At 47.9% G+C, this 26899-nt stretch overlaps 1 protein-coding gene across 1 annotated transcript in view; it reads left to right on the top strand.

Annotated features, from left to right (window-relative positions):
• Positions 1-26899, top strand: part of LOC122378545 (MFS-type transporter SLC18B1-like) — a 45947-nt gene that overhangs the window by 16749 nt on the left and 2299 nt on the right. The gene's annotated exons all lie outside the window — the stretch shown is intronic.

Consider the following 26899-nt stretch of genomic DNA (forward strand, 5'->3'; position numbering starts at 1 on the left):
CGTCGTCACGCCACGGCGGCGGTCGTAGGACCTCTTGTTGGACTGCTGTCGGCGTCGAACTCGAGACGCCACACTGTCGGCTCCTGGTGTTGACGGCTGAATGACAGGCAGGTTCAGCCTCATCTGTCGTCCATGCAGGAGCTCTGACGGTGACTTCCCAGTTGTCGTGTGTGGGGTGGCTCGATACACCGCCAGGCTCTTGCGTACCTCGTCAATGAACGCTGCTGGTGGACAGTCTGTGATCCACGACTTGAACGTTTTGTTGAAGCGCTCTACGGCGGAGTTGCCTCTAGGCCAGTAGACGGACGATTTGGTGTGCTTCACCCCTCGGGCGGCCAGATACGCAGTGAACTCCCTGCTCGTGAACTGGGGCCCATTGTCCGTCACGATCTCGTCGGGATAGCCCTCTTTGGCCCACACAGTTGACAAGAACTTGATGACGTCTTCAGTCTCAGTCGATGACGTCAGGCAGGCTTCCGCCCATTTGCTTCTCATGTAGTCAATCAGAGTGATGGCGTAACGGGCAGTCGCTGGTGCTCCGTTGATTGGACCAACGATATCCATTCCCAGTTTCGACCAGGCGCGGTCCGGCAGGTCGACTGGCTGCATGGGCGCAGGGCGTGCGCGCTGGGAGAGGACTGCGTCGCTGTGCTGGCAGCGCTCGCAACTTCGGCACAGCTCCTCCACCTCACGGTTGATGCCGGGCCACCACGCCAGATTCCGCAGCGCCTGTTTCATGCGGACGATTCCGTCGTGCGCGCTGTGCGCCAGCTCCAGGTATCTGCGGCGGAGCTGAACGGGCACAACAACTTGTTGGGCTCCTCTCAGGATGACGTCGTCGTTGCGCACCCACAACTCGTGTCTCATCTTGAAGTACGGCTGGACTTCAACCGGGCAGGCCTTGGCGCTGCTCGGCCAGCCGCGCTTGATCTGATGACGCAGCTGCTGCAGCTCAGGATCAGCAGCTGACGCGGTGCGGACGTCTTGCTCGGTCAGCACGCTCTCTTCATCTGTCAGAAGAGCGATCACCTCTTCTTCAGCGGAGCTGTCTTCATGCAGGTCCGCTTCTTCGGCAGGAACTGGCATCCTGGAGAGGGCGTCTGCTGCAGGAGTTAGGTTCCGGCCAGGCACGTACTGGACTGTGTACGCATACGGCAGCAGGCGTGCCTGCCAGCGCGCGATCCTCGCGCCCGCTCTCCCCGAGAAGCTGGGCGAGAGCAGTGTCTGCAGCGCCGAATGATCTGTGCGGAGAGTGAACGGACGTCCCCACAGGTACAGTTTCCAGTGTTCCACGGCGAGAACAGCGCTCAGTGCTTCCAGCTCAGACACTGAGTAGCGCTGCTCGGTAGGGGTGAACGCCCGAGACCAGAACGCTACGGCGTTTTCTTCTCCATCGGAGCTCAGTTGTGTGAGTACAGCTCCAGCGCCCTTGCCACTGCCGTCGGACGTGACGAATGTAGGCAGGCTCTGGTCGAACGGCTTCAGTGTCGGGCTTGCAGCTATCTTCAGCTTGACCTCGTTGAAAGCTCGGTTCGCTGTGTCGTCCCAGACGAACTTGGTGCCCTTCTTCAGCAGCCGGTACAGTGGATGGACGGTCTCGGCGTACCCAGGGACGAACCTGAGAAACCATCCACACATCCCCAGGAACGACTTCAGCTCCTTGGCGTTCTCCGGCGGTGGTGCGTCAGTCACGGCCTTGATCTGTGACTGCAGTGGTGTGACTCCCGACGCAGACAGCGTGAAGCCACAGAAGTCGACAGCTGCTTTGCTGAACACAGACTTCTCTCTGTTGACTGTCAAGTTGGCCTCCTTCAGTCGGGCCATGACGCGCCGAAGACGGTCGTCGTGTTCTTCCTGTGACACTCCCACGACCGCGACGTCGTCCATGTAGTGAACACATCCCGGGATGCCGTCCAGCAGGTTGTCCAGCAATCTCTGGAACGCAGATCCTGCCGAGACCAGACCAAACGGAACCCTCGTGAACCGTCCTAGGCCTCGGTGAGTCAGGAACGTGGTGAGCTGACGGGAAGCAGGCTCCAGCTCCAGCTGATGGTATGCGCTCTGCAGGTCGATAACTGTGAAGATGTTGCCCTTCAGCTGGTCTTGGAGCTCCTCTGCCGTCGGCAGGGGATGAACTTCGGCGATGACCTGTCGATTCAGGTCCCTGAGATCCACGCAGATGCGCAGCTTCCCGTTCCTTTTCCTGCTGACGACCATCGGGTGAACCCAGTCGCTGACTTCGACCGGTTCGATGACTCCTTCCTCCTGGAGTCGGTCCAGCTCGCGGCTGACCTCTTCACGAACAGCATACGGGAGTCGGCGGAGCTTGTGACGCACCGGTACAGCATCAGGACGGAGAACAATCTTGTGCTGGTAGCCACGGACTGTCGTCAGTGAGCATATCTCGCCAGGGTCGGGCTGAGACGGTGGCGGTTCCGGGACTTCTGCGCTCCCAGTGACCGCCAGCTGATCGATTGCCCCACTCGCGGGGTGCAGGTTTACGTCCAACTGCTTCAGCAGGTCCAGTCCCATGACGGCTTCTTCACCGTCGGAATCTATGATGAAGAACTCTGTGTTGGCTCGCCGTCCGCGGTAGGTCACCAGCGCTGGCAGCGTGCCAAGCACTTGAAGCTGGTGTCGACCAAAACCGAACAGACGAGCAGACGTTCTATTGAGATGACTGCCTTTGAAGAGACGTCTGGCGATGCCGAGTCCTAAAGCGGACACCGTGGCACCCGTGTCAACTTGCAGATTCACGGTCTGCGTGATACCTGGTACCTCCATCTGTACTTCGCACATCATCTTATCAGTATTTGGTACGGCGCAGCAGAGAACAGTCAGCTCATGACACCTTCTGTCGTTGTTCCGTTCACCAGACCAGCAGACCACGGCAAAGTGACCCGTCCGCCCACACTGCCTGCACGTGGCCCCGGTAGCGGGACACCGACCGCGCTCATTATGCTGGCGCCGACCGCAGCTGGGGCACGTGTCCGGTTGCAGCTGGGCAGGTCCGGGGCGACGGTCGGCTTGCAACTGGGCAGGGGCGGGGCGGCGGTCGTCTTGCCGCCGGGCGGGTCGCCAGGGCCGGCGCCCGCGGCGCTGACGAGCGTCAGATATCTGATGCAGTGACTGCGCTCCGTCGGCGGCGGGCCGCGCCGGCCCGGCCATGGCGGTCGCCTCGCGTCGGGATCGCTCGAATGCCTCGGCGATCTCCAGAACGCGGTCCAGGGTCAGGCCCTTATCCTGCAGAAAACGCTCGCGGAGAATCGGATGCACTGTTGCTTCCACGACTTGGTCACGTATCATTGCGTCTGTCATTTGTCCAAACGAGCAGTTTACTGCCAGGCGGCGCAGCGCCGCCACGTAATCGGCCGTCGGCTCGTGCGACTCTTGCCGTCGCTGCCGGAAGAGGAACCGCTCCGCGATCACGTTGACCTGAGGTTCATAAAACTCGGCGAGCTGCCGCTCAGCCGCATGGAACTCGTCTTCGTCTTCTCTCCTCGGCTGGACCGGTAGGGTACGGTACACCCGTTGCGCCTCGGCGCCGACACAGTGCAGAAGGAGAGCCGTCTTCCTCTCCGTGCTGTAGGCCTCACCTCCCAGGGCAGTCAGGTAGTTGTGGAAACTGAAGATCCAGTCACTCCAGGGCAGTGCTGGTTTTCCTGGTCTCGCCAGGAACGGAGTTGGCGGCGACACCCCCTCGACGTTCATCGTCGGTAGTATTCAGGATCTCATCCTCGTCGCCAGATGTAGTGTCCACCGCCGTCTCCGGATTCCGATGTATTCTCACAAACTCGCGGTGCAAAACACTAAGGCACTGCCGTGCTGTGCGGCCGGGCGGAGCCTCTCGACTACTGGCTCTGACTGGAGCCGAGCAGGGTGCGGCCGCCTCACACTCGTATTACCGGGGGCCCGATGCCGACGGACACCCGATGCACTAGGTACTCGATACACTACACCGATGATACCCAATTTTAAGGTCCTAGGTCATTGGTTGACCTTGCAGGTCAGGTCAATGACCCAAACGTCGGGAAAATCGGGACCTGTTAGAACGTCGTAAAGTGTGGCTGCTATGCGGTTTTTCGGGGTGCTGATCACGAATATCATATTAGTTTTGATCACAGATGATGTCTTCATGCATTTAGTCCAGGTCGGGTCAGGTCAGGTCAGGTCAACCAGTAGGAGTCCTGCCGGGTATTCCTAGTAGGTGTCAACCGCCTCTGACAGCTTCGTAACATGTTACGAAGGCACCAAAACTTCTTCGTAAATGTTCATATGGTTGCTAAATTCGAATTCAGCTCCAAAAACTGGCCTAGAAACATGTAAAACTCGAAAAAGTGAACCGAGGTCATCAAAGGTCAATGACCTGACCTGACCTTCAGGTGACCTTGACACCCACCCTAATGCATGGGGGCAGCATCATATCACATGTTTGAACGCTTGAAACCACGAAAAGACTGCAAAAGCGCGGCTAATGCGAGCCGACATACGCCGAATCGCGATCCCGGCCAAACATGGTCTCGAAAAGTAGGTCACAGGTCAAAGGTCATTTGGGTCAGCGTCATGAAATTTTCAGGGTAGGTGTAAAATAGATTAACGCGAGGGCATTGAAAGTTTCGTCACGATCGGCCGCTTTTTACGCGAGTTATTCGCGAAAAACCATGGGGGGGGGGTCCGTTCGACCCCCCCCCCCTATACGGGCGAGGGTTAACATAAGTTTTGAGTTGAGATAGCCAAATTGGTGGCCATGGCCTGCAAATACCTACCGGTTTGTGCACTCACAACATCGAAAAATGCTTTAATTCGGAGATATGGAATTTCAAACTTGCAGTTTTCGGATTCTAAGGGGCTAATGCATTGAGATGCCCCCTTAGAATTTGTGACGTCAGCGGTGATCTAACGATTTTAAAACCTTATACTAACATCTTTGTAAAGCATTGGTGGTATATGCTATTTGCGCGCAACATCTGCCGCGAACGCCGCACTTCCAAAATGAAGTCGCTAGGAACAGCGGAGATCCTAAAAATGTAAACAAAAGTAAAAGTCTAATATCTTGAAAACCGGTGAATATTTTTTCGGTGAAATTTGGTAGATATTCGTTTTTGCTCTTTCTGAACCGAGCGAGATCACTTTCATGCCAATTCATTAACATTTTTGAAGGTGGGAGGGTCCCTTTAAAGGATTTAACCAAAAACAACGTTTTTGTAAGTTGAGTACTGTTTGAATAACCCTCGCCCTGGCAGGGGGGGGGGGGGTCGATGCGACCCCCCCTAAGGTTTTTCGAAGATAGCGTAAAAACGGCGGCGCGCAGCGCCGCCAAATTTGGCACAGCTTATGGGGCAACCTTTTACATATGACCTGAAAATTTCAGGTCCAACATAAAGTTCGGTTTTTTTGAGGTCACTGACCTGAGGTCAGTTAGAGGTCATTACGTCGTAATGTTAAGCCTATGGGAAAATACTGAATTCGGAAAATACTGGAGATATCCGCTTCGTTCTATCATTTTTGTGCTTTGAAACCACAGTACTTAACAGCAGGTCACTTGGTGCTTCTTTGTTTGGTGTACTTATCCATGGGTCAGGTCAAATGAGGTCAACTGAGGTCAAATGACGTTTTTGCCAATAACTTGGCACATAATGACGCTAGAGCTTAAAAATGGTATCATTGTGTTCCTGGTGATCAGCCGAATCGAATGATATACGATATGACGCAATTTGGTTAACTTGAACTTAATTTAATAATTTAAGTTTACATTTAAGAAAAACTTTAAGTACACTTAAGCAAGCTAAAATGTATATCATTCGACGCGCCTTGACGTGCTGAGTTCACTGGTGCTTTTCTTTTTGCTCTATCTTAATTAGATCAAAAGTTATAAGCGAAAAACTTTTGACCTGTTTTTAGCGAAATTTTTACATTTATACCCCCCAAAACCCCCCTAAATATTGACCTAGAGCAACCAAATTTGCACAGGGGCGAGAACTCCAGGGGGCCCACCTACCTACTAAATTTGGTGTTTCTAGGTGCCATAGGAGCCAATCGCGAGGGGGGGGGGGTCGCATCGACCCCCCCCTGCCAGGCCGTGTTATGAAAAATGCCCTGCCAGGGCGAGGGATAAGATACACAAAGGAGTAAAAACGAGCGATTGAATTTGGCTAAAGTATACTTTTCTACTTTGGTATTCACACCATTTCGCCAAAAAAAATTGACGGCAGGGTCTTTTCTTTTTTTCCCACAAAATAACCAGCCGAATCATACCTGTGGCAGGACCGGCAGCAAATGTCGCTCCGCTCCTCACCAACTTGGTTTTGTTTCTCAGCACCGACTTGGCGCCAGCGCTTGGCCCTCCAGTGCTTCTCCATTGTACTCAGCGGGGACCACACCTGTGTGACAGTCTGCTATGGACTAACCTACTTAGTAGTCCCTACACACTTGTGGCCGACTCTGCGAGCTTCATATTCTTTTTTACTAAACATGAAACACTTCTTTACCCCCCCTCCAAAAAAAAAATAAAATAAAATAACAAAGCTTCACAAAACCGGTAGCTCAGTCAGTAAAGCGCGTTGGACTCCGCATGCGGTCAGAGCACGCGTCCAGCTGCCCATTTCATAAAAGGGCGTAAAATGCGACTGACGCAGTTTTCCACGCATTCTGCTGCATGTTATGACAGAACAGTCTCATTAATTGATTGCTTCAGCTGCATCATTTTGTCACCTTGTGTAAAAAATTCATTTCTTTGTCACTCTAGAATCGTCATGAAAATCATTAATTGTTAATCAATAGTGAATAGTCGTTAAATCGTTATTGTGATAAAATTAGACACATCAATTACCCCGAACATTAAAAATGGCGGGCGCATTTTTAAACCTTTGCAGCGGTTCAAAAGGATCGTAAGTGGGGGACCAAAATTGCATTTATTGCACACATAGGTGTCGATTTGTAAAATTTTGGGTGTGCCCGGGCACCCCCAATGCTGAGTTGGGCACCCCCCCCCCCCCAAGGGGCTCTGGGCACCCACAACCAAAGTTGGTACTGGCATCACTGTTACGATTCTTTGAACGCATTGTTTTCTCTAATTCATAGGCGCGGGAACGGGGGGGGGGGGCAGTGGGGACAGCTTACCCCCCCCCAACCATGGGGCCGTGGGGGCGGTGCCCCCACATGCCACAGCTTAAACCTTCCAGGCGGTGGGGGGATTTTTTTGCCCCCCCCCCTTTAGTTTTTTCAATATATCCCGAGAACCGCTGCGCCGATCGTCACCAAACTTTCAGTACCCTCCCGGGAGCAGCTAGCGCACATGGTGACCAAAATTTTTTTCTAAAGGCTATGATAGGTTGGCTGCTAATGACGTCAGAGTGACGTCATTTTTGCCATTTTCGACCCCAAAAAAAAAGTTTCGCGGGAAGAGCTGTCAGGCCTACAGCTTTAGAGATACAGAAAAATGTTTCAGACATAAAAGGTGTGGCATTAAAAGGGCTACAAAACTTTCATTTTGATTTTTCATTTTTTTTTATTTTGACCCCCAAAAATAAAAAATAGATTTTTTGAATATAATAGCCAAAAAATCCAAAAAAGTTTTTTGAATTTCGAAAAAACCGGAATACATGTGATAGTCCCTACCGCTTTCTATCTACATACCAAATTTGAGATCAATACCTCTTTTTTTGGCCAAGTTATAGCGAAAAAGCTGTTCAAAATTGATGACGTCAAATTTTCAAACTAAATTTTTAGCAATTCTAGACCTTGTAGCGCAAAACAAAGACCACCATTAGACTCCCCATGACAAGCTGCATCGAATCGATACCCATTTTATGCAAAAATATCAACTTTGAAATTTGACCTTTTTTGACCTGACCTTGACCTGACCTCCACCAGAAAGTGACCTAAACCGTACCTGATGGTCTTATAACCAACACCATTGAGTTGGAAATGAAAAACTGGCCATAAAATATGCATCGCATAACCTTAGTAAAGTTGGGCTCATGTGGTGACCCTTGGTGACCTTTGGTGACCTGACCTGTGACCTGACCTGGTATGACCAGTGACCTCTAATAGCAACATATGTACTAGACAACTGACGCCTTATCGCTGATTTTCGACAAAATGCGTTTTACTCGGTGTTATAGCGCTTTCCCTAGTGAACGGTGAAACATTTTATCTTTGACCTGACCTGTGACGTCATCGGTGACCCCGAGGTCAATGAAATTTGGTTTCCTTTAACAAATTTGACAGGGCTATCGAACGCCGTTTGAATTTTCCGGATCTGTTCAGTAGTCTCGGAGATACGGGGGGGGGGGGCAAAAAAATGTCCCCCACCGCGCGGAAGGTGGCTGGTAGGCCCACCGCCTGCCGGTTTAAGACGGAATATCGCACTTTTTTGCAAATGTTTTCTTTTTTATGAAAACGCCAAAGGATGAAAAATAAGTGGCCTAAAACCGGCGAGAAAACTAGGTTTGGGGGTGCCCTAGGTTGGTTTCAATTATGGTGTGCCCCTCCCCCCCCCCCCAGTATGAAAGAAGTTCCCGCGCCCCTGCTCTTATTACCGTACATCAGAATGCGTACCATTGTTTAAAAATGGACACAATTTTTCGCTTTATTTATACCAGACAGCAACATTTGGTAGCGATCGACGCATTCGTGCCGCGTCAATGGGTTTTCGGTTCCGGACGTCCTGAAGTGCTTTGAGTGGCGAGATAGTCTTTTGGTCCGAAATATCATAGTTTACCTAACCCGCGCATCAACGGGGATCCTCATTCCGCGCCAACTTCACACCGACGGGGGGCGGATACCTACTCCCCGTGATATCTCGAGAACGAAGCGAGATAGAAACAAGCAGTAAATGGCATGGGATACAATTACAGACGGACAAAGTCTACAATTTTTACTGAGGACATTTTCAGGTCAGGTAAAAAACGACGTCACAGGGGTAAAAAAGTCAAAATAGCGGCACTTAAGGTAGACAGTTTTTTCACGAATAACGATTGAAGTACCAATGTCTGTCATACCCACACCGAGTGGCTGATTGCTTTGAAAATTTCACCGATTGATAAGGCCAACAGTTTGTACAAAATGTATATCTCGAAACTTCGATACCGGTGACCTAAGGTCAGGTCAATTTTGCCACCTCTCCATTACATATAAGTCCATGGGATAATTCTTCGGAATGCTTGAGACGAGGCATTAGTATCACGGATGTTAGTTGTTGGACTTCTGTTTCCGTCTTGAGTTGAGATGTTAGTTTCAAAACATTTCGGCCAGTTACTTCTCCGGCTGTCGTCAGTTGTTTTTTGGTCCATAGAAAGATCTTGGGCGTTGGTGGCGTTGCGCCGTACGCGTCATACCTTATCGAAAGCTCCTGTGGTCAGCGGGAAATGATCTCGGGTCGCCCCGGTGACAGGCGACAGTTGTAACTAATACTCCACCGCTCGAGGCAGACATAGCAGCCAGACTAACGAACATCTCACCTCAAGACGGGGACGAAAGTCCGACATCTACAGTGTCAATGGAAGGAAATTAAAATGCGTTTTTCTGGACGGACACCATTCTGAACACTTTCAAACACCTATTAACAATTCAACATGACACACTGAACTGGAAAATGACACCCGACGTGAAAATGACGTGATCCTTTCTTATATCCCTGAGGTCATCTCAGGTCACAAAAGGGAGCAACAGTTTTTCTTTAATAACTTCTGGTAGGCGCATGCTAGAGCGATGTTCGACTGAACGGATCGACTGACATGCAACGTAACCTTTTCCGGTCAGGTCTTGACCTTGACCCGGGGTCAAATTTCAAAATGAAATTTCAAGGTCAAACTATAGTTTATTCGACGCGTCTTGATAAGAATATGATGGCTGGCAAAATAAATGCCATGACTTTCTCGAGTAAAAAGCTATGGCAGAAAAAATAACTTTTTCATAAGTGGCCATTATTGGAGTTTTTGCCCTGTGCTGGAGAGTTTATGCTAAGCCGTTGACTTGAGGTCAAATCTGAGGACTACTTTGGCGAAAGACCGTTGAAAGAGCTATCGAATGCGCTTTCCGCGGCTCTGCAGCTCTATAAGTTCGCAAATTATGCGCCAGGTTTTTGAAAAAGTGTTCAATAACAATCCAAACTTGACTTGTTATGACCTCTGGCCACCTGAGCTTTGACCTGACCTTATAAAGACCAAGTATTCTCTTCATTTTAACTGTCCTTCCAATGCCGCCTACCGCATGTCGCACGTGGCCCAGGAGCCGAGTTAGACGGGGGTGTTCAGACACACACCCCCGGCCCGGCGCGGAAGGCGCTGAGCACCGGCCCAGCGCGGGTAAAACTGCTCCGTCTCCGTCTTTACTGGGTAGGCAAACACACTCCACTGGGTGGGCAAAAATCGCTACTGGGTGGGCGATTGCACACCCATTTAACATGTTACCTATCCGAGGCCCTGATACTAACACAATGCAGTTTTATCTAAAAGAATAGCATATGAGGTCTGCCTTAACCCTTGCCCGTGTTGGTGTTTTTCCAGCCGCGAACGAGGGGGTGGGGGGGGGGGGTCCGTTGACCCCCTTTCTGTTTCGCCCCTGATCGAGCTAGAGCTTCGCGGAAAAAACGAGCGTGTTTCCCGTGACGAGAGGAAGCCGATGATACCCAATTTTAAGGTCCTAGGTCATTGGTTGATCTTCCAGGTCCCAAAAAAGGGAAAATCGGGACCTGTTAGAACGTCGTAAAGTGTGGCTGCTATGGGGTTTTTCGGGGTGCTGATCACGATTATTATGTTAGTTTTTATCACAATGATGTCGTCATGCATTTAGGACAGGTGGGGTCAGGACGGGTCAGGTCAACCAGTGGGGTCCTGCCGGGTATTCGTATTAGGTGTCAACCGCCGACAGCTTCGTAACATGTTACGAATGCACCAAAACTACTTCGTAAATGTTCATGTGGTTGCTAAATTCGAATTCAGCTCCAAAAACTAGCCTAGAAACATGTAAAACTCGAAAAAGTGAACCGAGGTAATCAAAGGTCAATGGTCATCAAAGGTCAATGACCTGACCTGACCTTCAGGTGACCTTGACAGTTGACACCCACCCTAATGCATGGGAGCAACATCATATCACATGTTTGAACGCTTGAAACCACGAAAAGACTGCAAACGCGCGGCTAATGCGAGCAGACATACGCCAAATCGCGATTCCGGCCAAACATGGTCTCGAAAAGTAGGGCACAGGTCAAAGGTCATTTGGGTCAGGGTCATCAAATTTCAAGGGTACGTGTAAAATTGATCAACGCGAGGGCACTATTGAAAGTTTCGTCGTGATCGACCGCTTTTACGCGTTTTTCGCGAAAAACCGAGGGGAGGGTCCGTTCGACCCCCCCCCCCCAATGTTTACCGGCGAGGGTTAAAGCTCTGGGCACCCCCAACCATTTTCACAAATCGATACCCTTGATTGCACACCCATGTGGTCTGCTTTCAGCTGGTTTATACTGGATCGATCTGGATCTCATGACGGGCTCGACACATGCGCTGGTACACATGCGGTTCCCACCGCTACGCACAAAAGGGCTATTGTTCATTTTCAATAATTGGCCTATTCACACTCACCTGTACCGCAGCGTTTGTTCTTAGGTATTTCATAAAACTAATACAGCGTAGTATGTACCCTTTTACGGCCAAATATGCAGTTCAGTAATCGTGCAACCAATTTCGACAGATTGAAACTCATTTTCAGTGATGAGCGATTTTAGTTTCGCCGGACTGGACTACGTCGTCATTTCCATTGGAATTTGGTAGACGACATTTGCTTTTGAAGCTGACCAGCCTAGCCTCACATGTGGGACCTTATTAGGTAGTGACATCGTTGAGTGGCTGTGTGACTCAGTTCCGCTCTGCAGAAATCTTTCCAGTCATTTATTTTTGGTTTTAAGTTCTTTTGAAATATAAACCACATCAGTCCAAATGATCATCGAGTCCCGGTGTTAAGGCACAGACGCAAGAAGCGTCAGTGAGCTGTACCCAAAATAGATGTCTTTATGCAAAGCGATTCCCGAAGTTGTTTTATATCCTGAGTGATCAGTGGTATGTTTTTTTGTGTTTGCCATGTTTTTGGTCACAAACATGTACATTGTTATCAGTATCAGACTTAACCCTCGCCCGCACATGTCATTTTCCCATCCTAGAACGCACATGGGGGGGGGGGGGTTGCCACCCCCCCCGCGCCATTTCGTTCCTGTTGGAGATAGAGCTTAGCGGTAAAGACCAAAAAGATTCTTTGGGAAGAGACGAATCCAATGATACCCAGTTTTACCTTCTCAGGTCAGTCATTGACCTTCCAGGTCAGGTCAAACTAAAAAATGTTGCTGTTTTGGGTCACCGTTTGATATCAAGTGCGCTGCTTATCATATACCGATGACGATGCCGTTTTCTGGTGCCAAGCCACCTAGAACCTCTTTCTCACACTACCCGACCAGGTTTTTGCTGCTGAGGTCATTTCAGGTCAAGTTAGGTCAAGGTCAATTATATGTGTTTGTATGTCTGTGTGTGTCTGTGTGTATACTGATGTGTGCACCGATTGTTTTTGGGTCCATATTATACATGAAATCATGATCTGAGAAGCTTTTACCAAAAATGCAGTCAAAAAACTTCACAAAAAGTAAATTCCGCTTGCCTAAAACGCAATTATCTTAGATGACCTAGGTTGACCTTGACCTTGACCTTGACATCTGTACATCGTCGAACAACATGTTCCATGATAGGTGGGAGGTAAGACTGGTAAAAGAGGCCGAAATCAAGGTGTCAAAAGCTCACAAGGCCCATAGCCAACGCAAGATGTCGAGAATTGGCCATTTGGGTCATGACATGACCTGAAAAACAAGGTCATATCTCCGAAACCAAAAGTCACAGAAACTTGAAATTTTCAGTGGACATCAAGAAAGGATAGAGGAGCAGCTATACGAAAAATCAGCCTTCTAACTCCAAAAATGTTGAGTGCAGAGCAGAAAGACTACCTGGGGGGTGGCAACCACCCCCCCCCCCATGTGCGGGCGAGGGTTAAAACCAAAAATGTGAAGGAATAGTCTGGGTAAACTTTTTTGGGGACACCCTGTATATTATTCCTAAAGATGTTATGTATCTATGCAGGCTCTTAGTATCCCTCACTTATTCTTCACGGGGATTCTGCACCTCTGGCGGGCTCTTAACCCGCGCCGGGCCGGTGCTCTGAGATTCCGCGCCGGGCCGGGGGGGTGTCTGAACACCCCCCCCTTCTAACTCGGCTCCTGGGCCACGTAGCGACACGCGGTAAGCGGCAATCGAAAGAACGTCCAAAATAAGGACGAAAACACTTCGGTCATTTTTTGGGTCAGGTCAAAGGTCAGGTCACCAGAGGTCACCAAAGGTAAAATGTTGACTATTTCAACATTTTGGAAACTGCCAACGGCTATCTCGGGAACCGATAGAGCTACAGCGCCGCGGAAAAGCGCATTCGATAGCCCTTTTACAGGCCTTTCTGAGTAATGCTCTCAGATTTGACCTCAGGTCAACGGTTTAGCCTCCAGAGGACAAAAACTCCAAAAATAGCTGTTTTTACGAAAATCGGTTTTTCGGCGATAACTTTTGACTCAAAAGAGCCATGACATTACTTTTGCCAGCATCGTGTTCCTCTCGTCGAGACGCGTCGAATGAACTATAAGTTGACCTTGAAAGGTCAACTTGAAAATTTGACCTCAGGTCAAGGTCATTACCTGACCGGAAAAGGTCATGTTGCATATCAGTCGATCCGCAACGTCGAGCCGAACACATCTAAGGCGTTTTCAGCGCTCTAGGACGCCTCTATCAGAAGTTATTAGCGAAAAACTGTTAGATTCTGTTCGTGACCTGAGATGACCTCGGGAACATAACGAGGGGTCACGGTTGCCATTTTCTGGTTCAGTGTGTCAATTTTACCTACATCTCGATGTTTGAGAGTGTCTATAATGGCGTTCGTGCAAAACAGACGCTTTTCAATTTTCTCCCATTGACTTATAATGGAGAGGCCGCAAAATTGACCTGACCTTAGGTCACCGATATCAAAATTCCGAGATATACATTTTATAGATACTGTTGCTCTAATCAATCGCTGAAAGTTTCAAGGCAATCGATCAATCGGTGTAGCTATGACGAGCATTCTTATTTTTTCTGAGGTGAGGTCACTTGGCGTGACCTGGTGACCTGACCTAAGGCGACCTGGGTCTGAAATTTTCACAACATGTGCGGAAAAGATGTACGAACAGGTGTGCCAAAAACGGCGGCGCTCCGCGCCGCCGTTTTTGAGATATCTGCGAAAAACCGCAGGGGGGGTGTTCAAACACCCCCCCCCGGCCCGGCGCGGGTTAAGGGTCCACGCTAATGTCCGGGAACTCTAGACGGGCTCCTTTGGGTCCTTCTAGGGTGCGGAAAACGTTCTGTCATATGCATGCTAACCTCGCCTACGAGCGCTGCGGCTGAGTTCTGGGCAGCGAATAGCCGCAGGCGTGACCTTCGGTGACCTAGCCACCTGGCTGGAGGGCAGAAACTACCAGCTGTTCACGGTCAGTCATGGAAAGGCAGGCTAAACGACGCCTAAAAGGCGCACATCGTGAAGACGTGGGAGGCGATGGACCCCGCCTACATCTTCAAGACATGCCAGTCTTTTCACCCCTGTGTGGAGAAGGTCATTACCGCTGAGGGGGGTTATATTGAGTAAGGGGGGAGTGAAAGCATGTGGTAAGATGTGGCAAACCAGTGTTTGGTGGTTTTATTAAATATAGCTGCTCAGGTTGCATTTGTTTGTGAAAATGCGGAGGTATGACAGAACCTTTTCCGCACCCTGTAGTTCGCTAATATAAGATGGCTCAACGTGCGGCCGTACGTAACTCATGAGGTATATACCCCACGGCAGGTCCAACGGTCGCTGAGGAGTCTCACCTTTGTTTATTTTTGCCAAGAAACGTTTTATTTTTTCCCCGTTTTTAAAGATACCCTCAAACTCTTAACTTTATGAATAGATAAGATTCGCATTGAAATCTTAGGGGGCACACTACTGGTACTGATGCTCGTACGTACCTCTTTTGCATGCATCTTTTACGCATGCTTTTCTTGTCACGGCATCGCCCCCCCCCCCCGCTTAGCAAGTTTGACTGACAGGGAACAGGGATCGGTCATGAGTTACCACCCCTAAACCGCAAGTCGGTATTCGTCAGTGGCCGTGCCCAGTGACTATTTCACCGATGACCATTGAAACGCTATTTAACCCGCGCGGGGCTGGGGTCTCCAGCCGAACGCGCGGGGCTGGGGGGGGGGTAAACTTTACCCCCCTGTTATCTCCCGAACTAATGGTCCGATTTGGAAAATTCAAACGCCAATCGAAAGCTCTCATCACGAACTACTAAAAACACGTACTTAATTTAAAGTTTGAGGTCAAGGTCAAGGTCAGGTCAAGGGTACAAATTGCAAGTTTCTACAGTATCGGCCTTGCACCGTAGTTGCCGAAGAATGGAGTCATGGACTGAGACTGATCGCCCAAAACGTGTTCTTAGGCTACCAAGACAATATTAGTTGCATACAATATCATTCAGAGGTCAAGGTCAAGGTCAGGTCAGGTCAGGTCAGGTCACCAAAAAACAAAATATAGAAAAGGGCATGTGCGACACATGTTTTATGGGTCATTTTACTCATAGAATTCAATAGGCACACTCAATAAGTGATATGGACCACCTCTGGATGAATTTCAGGTCAAGGTCAGGTCAAGGTCAGGTCAAGTGAGGTCAAATTTTGAAGTTGGTTGTTAAGGCCTAAAAAGGTGTCTATCTGATGCAGTTTTTCACGGCGAATCAAATGGTGCTATTTTTGTTTCCGTACGAGGTCTAGAACTTCCAAAAAAGTCATTTTTCAAAAATTTTGTGTGTCGTTGCGTCATAAAATTTTGAATAACTCCCACATTTTTGAACCGATTCTTCTAAAATTTGGTATGTAGGTGCACATAGACCACTTCTCTGACATATATTCCGGTTTTTTCGATAGACTCAAAATTTTGGATTTTATAATGATTTTCCCAAAAAAATCTGTTTTTTGAAAAAATTTAGGCCAAAATCCAAAATTTTCAAAAAACCGAGATAGCCATTTGATAGACAAAGTAAAATTACGTATAACCTTTTTTGTTACGTCTTGATTCCTTTACAAATGAAGATGTTAGCGGCGTTTGAACTTTTGCCGTTTTTGAGGCGAAAATGGCGAACATGACGTCACTAAAACGTCAATTTCTCAAAAATTTTCCGACGGATTTCGCTCAAATTTTCAGGAAAGGTGTCAAATTGATGTAAGAAAAGGTACTGAAAGTTTGGCGGCGCTGCGCGCCGCCGTTTTTGAGATATCGCAAAAATTCGCGAGGGGGGGTAAAATTTACCCCCCCCCAGCCCCGCGCGGGTTAATGAAGAAGCACTTTTTAGAGAATAAGAATATGAGGCACTCAGCACCACACAGCACCAGCCACAAGTGCGTAGGCCTTCTGCGGTTAGTCCGTAGCAGACCATTGCGCAGCTGTGATCCACACTAATACACACAGACACAATGGAGCAGCACTGACAGGTGGAACGCCGACGCTAAGTCTGTGCTGAGAAGCAAAAGCGCGCTGGTGACGAGCGGAGCGGCATTGGCTGGTGGCCTTTCCACAAGTAAGATTCGGCTATAGTTGTTTTGCGATGATAAATGAAAAATTTGCCGTATGATTGTACATTAAGGTGCGCCATAAAGAATTACCTACCAGTATAACGCCTTTTGGGGCGACTAACGGAGCGAGCGAGAGGGGTGACCCTTGCACGTGCGAAATTTCGAGGGGGTACCTCCAGCTGACTTGTGCACGGCACCCTACTAACCGGTCTCTAGCGATATGCCAAATTTGAGCACAATCGGCCCAGCCGTTCTCGAGATCTGGAAGCGGCACTCTGCACGTGCGCACGTGCAAATGGGTCCCAACTGACTTTTGCACGGCACCCTACTAACCGGTCCCTAACTGTGTACCAAATTTGAGCGCAATCGGTCGAGCCGTTCTCGAGATCTGGAAACGACCCCTGCACGTGCGCACGTGCAGCAGCACCCCAACTCTGGCACATGGATGTGCATTGCCTAGTGGGTGCCTACCTACATGCCAACTTTCAGCGCAATCGGCCAAGTAGTTACCGAGATATTGCAACAATTACAAAAGTGACACCTCTTCGTTTTGCACGTGGCAGTTGGCACGTGCATAAGGGGTCACCCACATGCATCGGGAATAGTCCAATACTTGGTAGAAGGAATGAAGCTACCCTACAAAAATTACCGCGTGTAAATCGGTCAAGTGGTTGCTGAGATATAAGCGTCGCAGAATCGTGACCACGGCCGGCCGGCCGGCCGGCCGCTCATACTAAAAAAATTCCGTTATTCTACGTAAGACTCCGCTCGCTTCGCTCGCTCCGTAATTACCTACCCTACCTACTAGATGCCGGCAGCGCTCTTGCGTTGCCTTGGGACAGAATATATATTACTGACCGGGCCGACGAAATTATTTGGAAACGAGGTTTGCAAAATTGACGTAGGCCCGAGTGCGAAGCACGAGGGCCGGAGTCAAATTTTGCAAACCGAGTTTCCAAATAATTTCGTACGGCTGAGGTCAGTCAAGGAGGTCAGTAAGATTTTTCCTACATGCCGCATACCTGCTAAGTAGTTTCGACAGGTTTTGGTGATACTTTTATTAAATTGTTTTGTCCATAATTTCCTAACAGTGATTGCGCTACTGCTGAGTGCTGTGGATAAAGCTTTAAAGGAAATTTATAGAAGAAAATGCATCAAAACACCTTACTTCAAAAAGAATCGGGTCTGAAAATATCAACTCAGAATGGCACAACAACTAGATATCCAAGGAACGTAATGCATGAATAATTTGCCACGACATAAGAACAAGAAGAAGGTATAATAATCCTAGTGATTAAACGTAAATTTTCCAGTGCTCTTGCAAGAATCTTTTCTTTATTTATGTAATCGTACTTTGTTGATGCCCTATGGGTAAACTTTCGTGAAATACATTATATTTTCCATATTTTACATGTTTGTTTCGAGGAAAGGACTACAACTGTCAAATGATAACGCAATAACTTAGGCCCAAGGTCTCAGTAGACATATCAAACGAAGATAAGATAACAAGCGATAACGGATTTCGATTATTAGGCGCATATCTTAACATAATTTCGGCTTTGTAACCAATGCAAAATATTTCAAAACCCTTGATAAGCAAAGCAGATATTTTCTACCAAAAAATGTTAGTTTTCTAATTTTACGCGGCAACACTGGCGGATCCAGGGGGGGGGGCCACCGGGGCCATGGCCCCCCCCAAAAGCCTGAAAGGGGGGCCAACATATCTTTTGGCCCCCCCCCAAAACGCTTGAAGAAAAATTAATGTGAGATGGTTGCGTAGTAGATACCTACTAGAATCAGCAGCGTGATTCAATAGCGTAGAGAAAGTCAGGGGTGCGGGAACTACTTTCAGACTGGGGGGGGGGGGCACACCATAATAGAGATCAACCTAGGGTCCCCCCAAATCTAGTTTCTCACCGGTTTTAGGCCACTTATTTTTCATCTCTTGGCTTTTTCAACAAAAAAAAAGAAAACATTTGCAAAAGGGCGGTATTCCGTCTGAAAGTTGTGGTGGCACCGCCCCCCACTGGTGGATTCAGGGAGGGGGCCACCGGGGCCATGGCCCCCAAAAGCCTGGAAGGGGGGCCAACATATCTTTTGGCCCCCCTCCCAAAACGCTTGAAGAAAAATTAATGTGAGAAGGTTGCGTAGTAGATACCTAAAAGTTAGAATCACCGGCGTGATTCAATAGCGTAGAGAAACTCAGGGGTGCGGGAACTACTTTCAGACTGGGGGGGGGGGGGGGCACGCCATAACAGAGATCAACCTAGGGTCCCCCCGAATCTAGTTTTCTCACCGGTTTCGGGCCACTTATTTTTCATCCCTTGGCTTTTTTCAACAAAAAAAGAAAACATTTGCAAAAAATGGGGTATTCCGTCTGAAAGTTGTGGGGGCACCGCCCCCACGGCCCCATAGTTGGGGGGTGGGCAAGCTGTCCCCACTGCCCCGGTTCCCGCGCCTATGGAGAAACTACCTGGTTTACTAGCTTCCTTCATAAAGTGTCGTCATGTCTTGTCGTCACCCGAGAATGTCTTATTGCATACATATCGATTGAACTGTCAAGTTAACAAACTTGCTCTGGCAGCCTGACCTGACATGACCCGGCAATTTTTCATTCACGGAATATGCGCAATAATTTTTTAGGAACACTCACTGAGTTGGCGTTAAAAGGCTTGTTTTGTTTGGTAATTGTACAAGAAGCATATCAGGGACCTTTTTGTCCCTTCCCGTGAAACGGTAAAAGACTTATTTCGGTCAGAGCTCAGGCCAATCTCTAAGGGGTCAGTCGGGTCACTTATTTCTTAAAAGGGTCCTTACGGCATCCAAGGACCAATTCCGGCTTTTGAGTGCACCACATCAGCATTTGATGCTGCGACATATGGTGAAATATGAATATATGTTACAGGCCGTATGAAAATTGTCCGTTTGCAAACGGCCTGGCCCAGTCAGGGCATATGAAACAGCCTGAAAACACCGGCCGTTTGCAAACCATGACCTGAAATATCAGACCGTTTGAAAACGGCCTAGTTAGTTTCGGCCTAGCGGATCCAGGGGGGCCACGGGGTCATGCCCCCAAGCCTGAAAGGGGCAACATGTATTTTGGCCCCCAAGGCCCAAAAACACTTAACCCTCGCCCGCACATGGGGGGGTGGTTGCCACCCCCCCAGGCAGTCTTTCTGCTCTGCACTCAACATTGTTAGAGCTAGAAGGCTGATTTTTCGTATAGCTGCTCGTCTATCCTTTCTTGATGTCCACTGAAAATTTCAAGTTTCTGTGATTTTTGGTTTCGGAGATATGACCTTGTTTTTCAGGTCATGTCATGACCCAAATGGCCAATTCTCAACATCTTGCGTTTGCCATGGGCCTTGTGAGCTTTTGACACCCTGATTTCGGCCTTTTTTGCCAGTCTTACCTCCCACCTATCATGGAACATGTTGTTCGACGATGTACAGGTCAGGGTCAAGGTCAACCTAGGTCATCTAAGATAATTGCGTTTTAGGCAAGCTGAATTTACTTTTTGTGAAGTTTTTTGACTGCATTTGACTGAAACTCCGCATGCTTTTGATCCTCCAATTCTGGATTACCTAGGGATGATAAATTCCCTTTATTTCCAAACGGGTTGGCGTAGGTATGCCATCTTTCGCATACATGTCGCAAATTTGTCTCCAATCCTGACAGTGTGGCTCATTTTGTATATGCTCGTCCACTGTCTCTGCTACGCTCCTGAAATGCGAGGTTGTCTTAACGCATGCATCCGCTGCTCCTGAAATTCAGGAATCACCACTGGATGTCGGCTGCTGAGCACCCTTTGGTCTAAAGAATGTTGGACACAATTTATCCCCGACTTCAGCCCCACGGGCTTCGCAAACTGAAATATCCCGAAAACCCCACTCTACAGAGTCCCTGAAACACCGCAAATGACATACGGCGCAGCATTCTTGTAGCATGGGTGATCGAGGAAAATAAGTGAAAACAAGGCCCTAAAGTGAAAAGACGGTGCGGCGGCCGCGTGCCATATAGTACCCTCGCGTCTCGGGCGCGTAACATAAGGAGAATGCGAGCATGCAGAACACACATTCATTAGTTGGATGACGTTGTTATACATAACGGGTGGTCAGTATGAAACTGGACAAAATTTAAATAAGCATAGCATCTCCAATAATGGACAGATTTTAATTATTTTTGGCAGGTGAATGCTTCCAGTTATTTTATATTAACAGCTCATATTTTAACTTTCTGCTATTAACGAGTAGAAAACATTGCACCGGTAAGTCAGCAAGCGTTCCGGGACCTGTTCGCGCAATTTTTTGAAAATTGCACATATTACAAAAATGCTTCAATTCTGCGTCACATTACGCCATAGGATGTCAACAGATCTTAAGAATATGTGATCATCAATAAGTTCTGAGGACTTGCAGATGTTTTGCATGGTGGGCACGGCAAGATCACCAAGAAAATGTCCAGTCAGCTCCGGAAGAAACAAACCGGCGCCGTCACCGAACAGTTGGGGCTCTCCTAGTGATCTCTGGGAAGAAATTTTGGAATTCTCAAACGTATGACCAATTAATATGTCCACAAGCAGGAATCAGGTACAGAAATAGGATAAAGGTGACGGAGGCATAATTTCGTACACAGAAAAACCGCCTGCGCCGTCTGGCACAGGGTCCGATACAGGGTATGCAAAAACATGGAGGTGCATATGGACGATGAATCTGTTTTCACCTGCAACGGCAGCAAAATGCCTTCCATTGCCGAATTTTACACCTCAGCTGGTGGCGACATTATTCCACATGTGGATCTCACCTTCGCTTCAACCTGAGAGCAAGTACCCACCCGAGATGCCCGTCTGGCTTGCCATGAGTCCGAAGGGCTCACGCGTCCAGTTACTTGCCGAGCACAGGCAATGTAACGGGCGAACTGTGCTATGAAAAGTGTTTGAATGGCGTGTTGTTACCACTTAATGAGTCTCAGAACACAGAGCATGATGCTCTGTTAGGTTCCGACCTTGCAACAGTCACAGTACGCGCCTAGAACACGAAACTGCTTGAGGAGGCTGGGGTGTCCGAAATAGCACGTGACATGAACCCGCCACGTACCCCTCATATCTGGGCCACTGATGATCTGTGGGGGCTCATCAAACAGAACGTGTATAAGGGAAGGTGGCAGGTCAGCTGAGACGCACAATTGAAGCAGAGAATCCAGCAGGTCATCCGTCAAATCGACCCGGAGGTGCCGCGAAAGAAAATAGCGGGGCTGCCAGCGCGCGTGCGCTTGGCGGCTGACAGAGGTCCGTTGTCGCAGATCCATTACGGCGAGCGTGATCACAACAAAATAATGGCACGGTAACGCAATTTTCGTTGCTTTCGCTTGAAAACTTTCGACACAGTAACAATAGGGTTGGGACCTATCTGCATGCTCTGTATGTTTTGGTAAAATAAAAAAGCTCAGAATTTTTAATGATTTAATCTAAAATCACTTTGCTAAAAAAATGCCTAGTTAGTTCAGAAATTAATTATTTGTGGCTGAAAACAACTTGCTTCTGATTGGTCGGGCTAATCATGACGTCACATGTAGGTATATAACTGTCTGTATATTTGGCGCAGTTGAGACATACATTTTCTATGTATTTTCCTATGGTAAATCGGAGTGATTGGTCGTGTTTTCAGTGTCTCTTTATTTTGCGCTGGTATTGCGTGGCTAAGAAGTTTTATCATGAATGGCATATACTAAAATGTTCCTTTAATAATGGAGCTTCAATATCTGTGAGTTTTATTGGCAAGCGAAAACTGATTTCGCTGTTATTTTATCTGGAAATTACTCATTTTTTTAGGTCAATATTCAAAATATTTTACGGGAACAAGTTGGCACTTTTCTTGATTTTTGCACTCAAATCGCGTGCGATTCAACTGTATTGGAACTTGCAAAGAAGCTTGGTGATTAATTAACTGTGTTGTTATGGCACTGTTTGCAAAGCATGGATAATGAAACTGTGCCAAAGACTTAGCTACATAGCAATGCCTCAAGTAATACGCAGGAGGGACAGAATTCAGAGTCCGATCGAGAAGAATCGGTGCAAATGCTACGAAGACCAGGCAGCTCTGATACAATAGCTAGTCGTCTCACTACTCTCACTCCATTAGACCAGCTGATTCCTGACAGCACCGACTCGGATGCAAAGATGGAGCTCATCTTCCAAGCCAGAAACCAGTTCTTTGATGGAAGATGTGATGCTGCCTCTGTCTCTGCTTTGTTGGTCACTTTGGACGGGGCGGAGCTCCGCTCCTTGCTTAAGCGGTTATTCGCCTGTCATCCAGAAATAGTTCCTTCGTTTGCTGGCCGTTTCCTGATTAGGTGCAATACGGGGAGCTGTAATCAGGGCAGTAACTTTCCATATGAAAGGGGTGCAGGTGCACCTCCGTCCCCCATCCACTAGAAGTGCACCCCCATAGGCTAAGCGGCGCCCCACACGCCGCCCCACACGATTAGCTCTAGAGCAGATGGCGAGGGTGATTTCCCGGCTACATTCCATCTCGGCGTCGTGATGCTTGTGGGCTTGGAAAGCGTCCAGTCGTATGTAGGGTAGTGTAGGGGTAGGGTTGAGTTCAATAAGGTCCTTACATTTGAAAGGTTTGAACAACCCGCAATCAGCACAACATACCACAAGTTAAAAAACTACCAAACTCCGCCCAACTAATATTAATAAACATTACAGCCAAACTAATGGCCTAAATAAAAATATATCTCAAATCCTAACAGTTATCGTGGGTGATGGCGCCATGAGTTGCTATTATCCAAAACAGATGCAAATAAACATGTTTGTATGTCCTATGTATGTTTGTTTTAAAAACGTTGCAGCGGCGCTGGGAACTGCAGTCTTAGATCTGGGTATGTTTGGCATCTGCAACTCTTCATATACACATTAACTCTATTTCGGACGGGGAGGCCTTTCAGGATTTTCTTGTACAATTGCCAAACGCCGCGAGACATTCAGCTCATATTTGGTGACTTTTCCTAAATGCTCATTGCGCACATCTCATCAAAAAAAAAAAAAAAAAAAAAAATGCCGGGTCAGGTCAGGTCAGGTAACCAGAGCGGGTTTGTTGACCCCACCTCAGAAAAGTTTGCAAACACGTCAGAGCTTAAGTTTTTCACGAAGTTATTTCCTCTCATCAAGTCTTCAAAACAGTACCTGCAGTATGTGTCGTTTGTATATCTCAGAATTTTTTATCTGTGACCTGAGGTTAGGTCAGAGTCGTGACCTTTACATTGCAAGCCTATGGAAAAGTATTGAAATGCGACCTGCACCTCGAGTAAACGAGTCAAAACCACCCAATTCTTTAAGAATTATGACAAATTATCTTATCTGTAATGATCCAGGTGCCATTTACTGACAGGATCACCGGGGAGGGTTATCTGAGCCGAGATCATGTGAGGTGATATCTACCATACATCAATGCTCACAATACTTACAATATTGACAATGCTTTTGCTTACAACACTTACAATACTTACGGTGAGACCAGCAAGCACTCTGCCGTTACAGTTCTAACTTCTGTTTCGAAAACCGACGTTACACACATTCGCTGCCAGCATAACATGTATTGTTTGACAGTAACAAAAAACAATTGACATCTGAACCCCAAACGGACCGCCATCCACTCAAATTTTATAACCCTGACCAGTCAGGGGGCGAATGGAGGTCATATCCTGGGTATTACACTCAGCCCTTGCACAAAATATCTCACCTCACAGTGATCATTACAACAATAGCACCGACTTGATAGTGGATTTCAAAGTACTTGCATCAGCTCTTCCTGCTATTGCAGACGATCATCTCCTCAGGGTAATGTTGTTCGGGACATGAACGAAGATCGTTTTCGGAGTTTCATAAGTGCTACTGCAACAGCCTGGCACAAAACAGGACTTGTACGCTCTTCTCTGCACTTTGCCCTTCAGTATATCACAAAAGAATTGTTTAGAATCCATCTTACGCTTCTTTCACAGTCTCCCTTGCCACCGTAGGGCGTAGATAGATTGCTGTTGCTGGTAAGTTAAGGCACGGTAGATAGAAATTACCTCGGTTCTCAACGCCTTAAGTTATTTTCATAAAAAAGAACAAATAAATGATCAATGAGATGACAGGAATGTAAACATTTTAATCGTAAAGTAGTCCAAATATTGGAATGAGCTTTTGCTTTTCAGCATCCTCCGATTCATCATCTTTATCATTTGAAAATTCGAGGTACATAAAATGTTTATCACGCGCTCAATGTTAAGTGGGAATATAGTACACGGCAGACACATCAATTTTTGACACTGAACATTTCATCCGTAAATGTTTTCGCATAATTTAAAGTGAAAAACAGCGCGAATGGCAGAGTGAAACAAACAACATCTTTCACCCATTGATATAACATGTAATCTGTGGTGCGCCAGATGCGCCATTATTTGTCAACCGCAGAAGGTGACATGTGACATAGAGTTCAGTGCATGTGACGTAACAGCATCAAGAGCATCTTTTTTCAAGAACTTTTCAAAACAAGTTTCCTATCTTTCTTCCCCCATTTCTCTCAGCATATTGATTTTATGGGGCAATGGTATGCACCATAAATTCTGTGAAAATAGTTTGATCATTTTAATGCATTCTTAAAAAATCGAGTTCCCAACCCCATTCAAAGTTTGTCCAGTTTCATACTGACCACCCGTTATGTATGTAAAAGATGACATAGCTATGTCAGCTCAACTTGAAACAAAGTGAAACTTCCAATGGGTAAATCTTGATGGCTCACCCTGTAAATATCACCGTTCCATGCTTCTATCCTCAGGATACTGAAATCCTTCTCCTCCACGCCGCAACCCCTCTCCGGGCTGGACAGGCAACTTTATCTCATGCGGGCTGCTCCCTTGGAGCGGCACCGCTGCTCCCGAGGGAGCGCACCCCGTAGCCGGGTGCAGTGAGTGCCTTGGGGCTGGGTGGCCTGTCCTATGGACGGGCTCAGCCCCGACGACTCACTAGGGTGCCTGCCCAGACCAATGTCTCCCCCTATATCCTACCATCCTCCCGGCTCTGAAATGGTCCCAATGGACCGAAAGGGCCTAACCCAACAAAACAAACAAACAAACTGTAAATATATGTTGGCGAAATTGGATACGTGCCAGTAGGACGCCTCTTGGGGCAATAAACGAGCGAGCGCGACCGTGAATCCTGAACATGCGCTAGTGCGAGGGAGTACCTATACCTAATTCCAGCTAACTTGTACAGTGTACACGGCACTCTACTTACCGGTCTCTTGCGCGGTGTGCCACATTTGAGCACATGATTGGTCCAGCCGTTCTTGAGATGTGAAAGTAGCAACCCTGCGCGTGTGTACATTCAAACTGGGTCAAACCTGAATTTCGCACAGCACCCTACTCGTCGTTCCCTATCCGCTAGGTACCAAAATTGAGCAGCGCATGGTCGGCCCAGCCGTTATCGATATCTGGAAACGACCCCTGAACGTGCGCACGTGCGGTAGTACCCCGACCGTGACATATGAATATGCATTACCCGGTGGGTGCCTACGTGCGTGACAAGTTTTAACGCAATAGCCCCAGTAATTGCCAAGTTATGTAATGGGAACAAACTTGACACCTCCTCTTTTTGCATTTTGCTCGTGCTGCGGTGGTCACTCACGTGCGTGAAGAGTATCAGATGTCTGATAGAAGGGATGCAGCAGCTACACTACAAAAATTACGGATGTAAATCGTCCTAGCGGTTGCTGAGATATGACCTCTCAAACATCTGGCCTCATTACCTCTGCAAAACGCTTGAACGTCCCTGACTTTTCACGTGGCACGTGCCACGACGGTCACCTATGTAGATGGACCAAGATTTACAGGATAGAAGGGGAAGAAGTGATGAGGCTACTTAACAACAAAAAAGAGAAGAAAAAAACGCAGTGTAATCGGCCTGGCAGTTGCTGAGATATAAGCCTTTCAAAAATACTCCATTCCAGGCCGGGTCGGGCCGAGCCGCTCATACTAAGATTTTTGTTATGTTTTAAAGGATCACTTCGCGCTTCGCGCTCGCTCGTAATCACAAAAAAATGAATAGCCCTTTTCATCCTTTTTAGGTTTTACCCTTTGATGTTTTCCTACACGCCCTGTATAACCGTCACAACTACAAGCTAACAGCAGTTGCCATGTCTGAAAACTATTCCCATCCTTCTTTTTCGTCCTTCCAGCTTCCTGTAGGTTTT

This window comes from Amphibalanus amphitrite, unplaced genomic scaffold (assembly GCF_019059575.1).
Source record: "Amphibalanus amphitrite isolate SeventyFive unplaced genomic scaffold, NRLGWU_Aamphi_draft 000061F_arrow, whole genome shotgun sequence".
Lineage (NCBI taxonomy): Eukaryota > Metazoa > Arthropoda > Thecostraca > Balanomorpha > Balanidae > Amphibalanus > Amphibalanus amphitrite.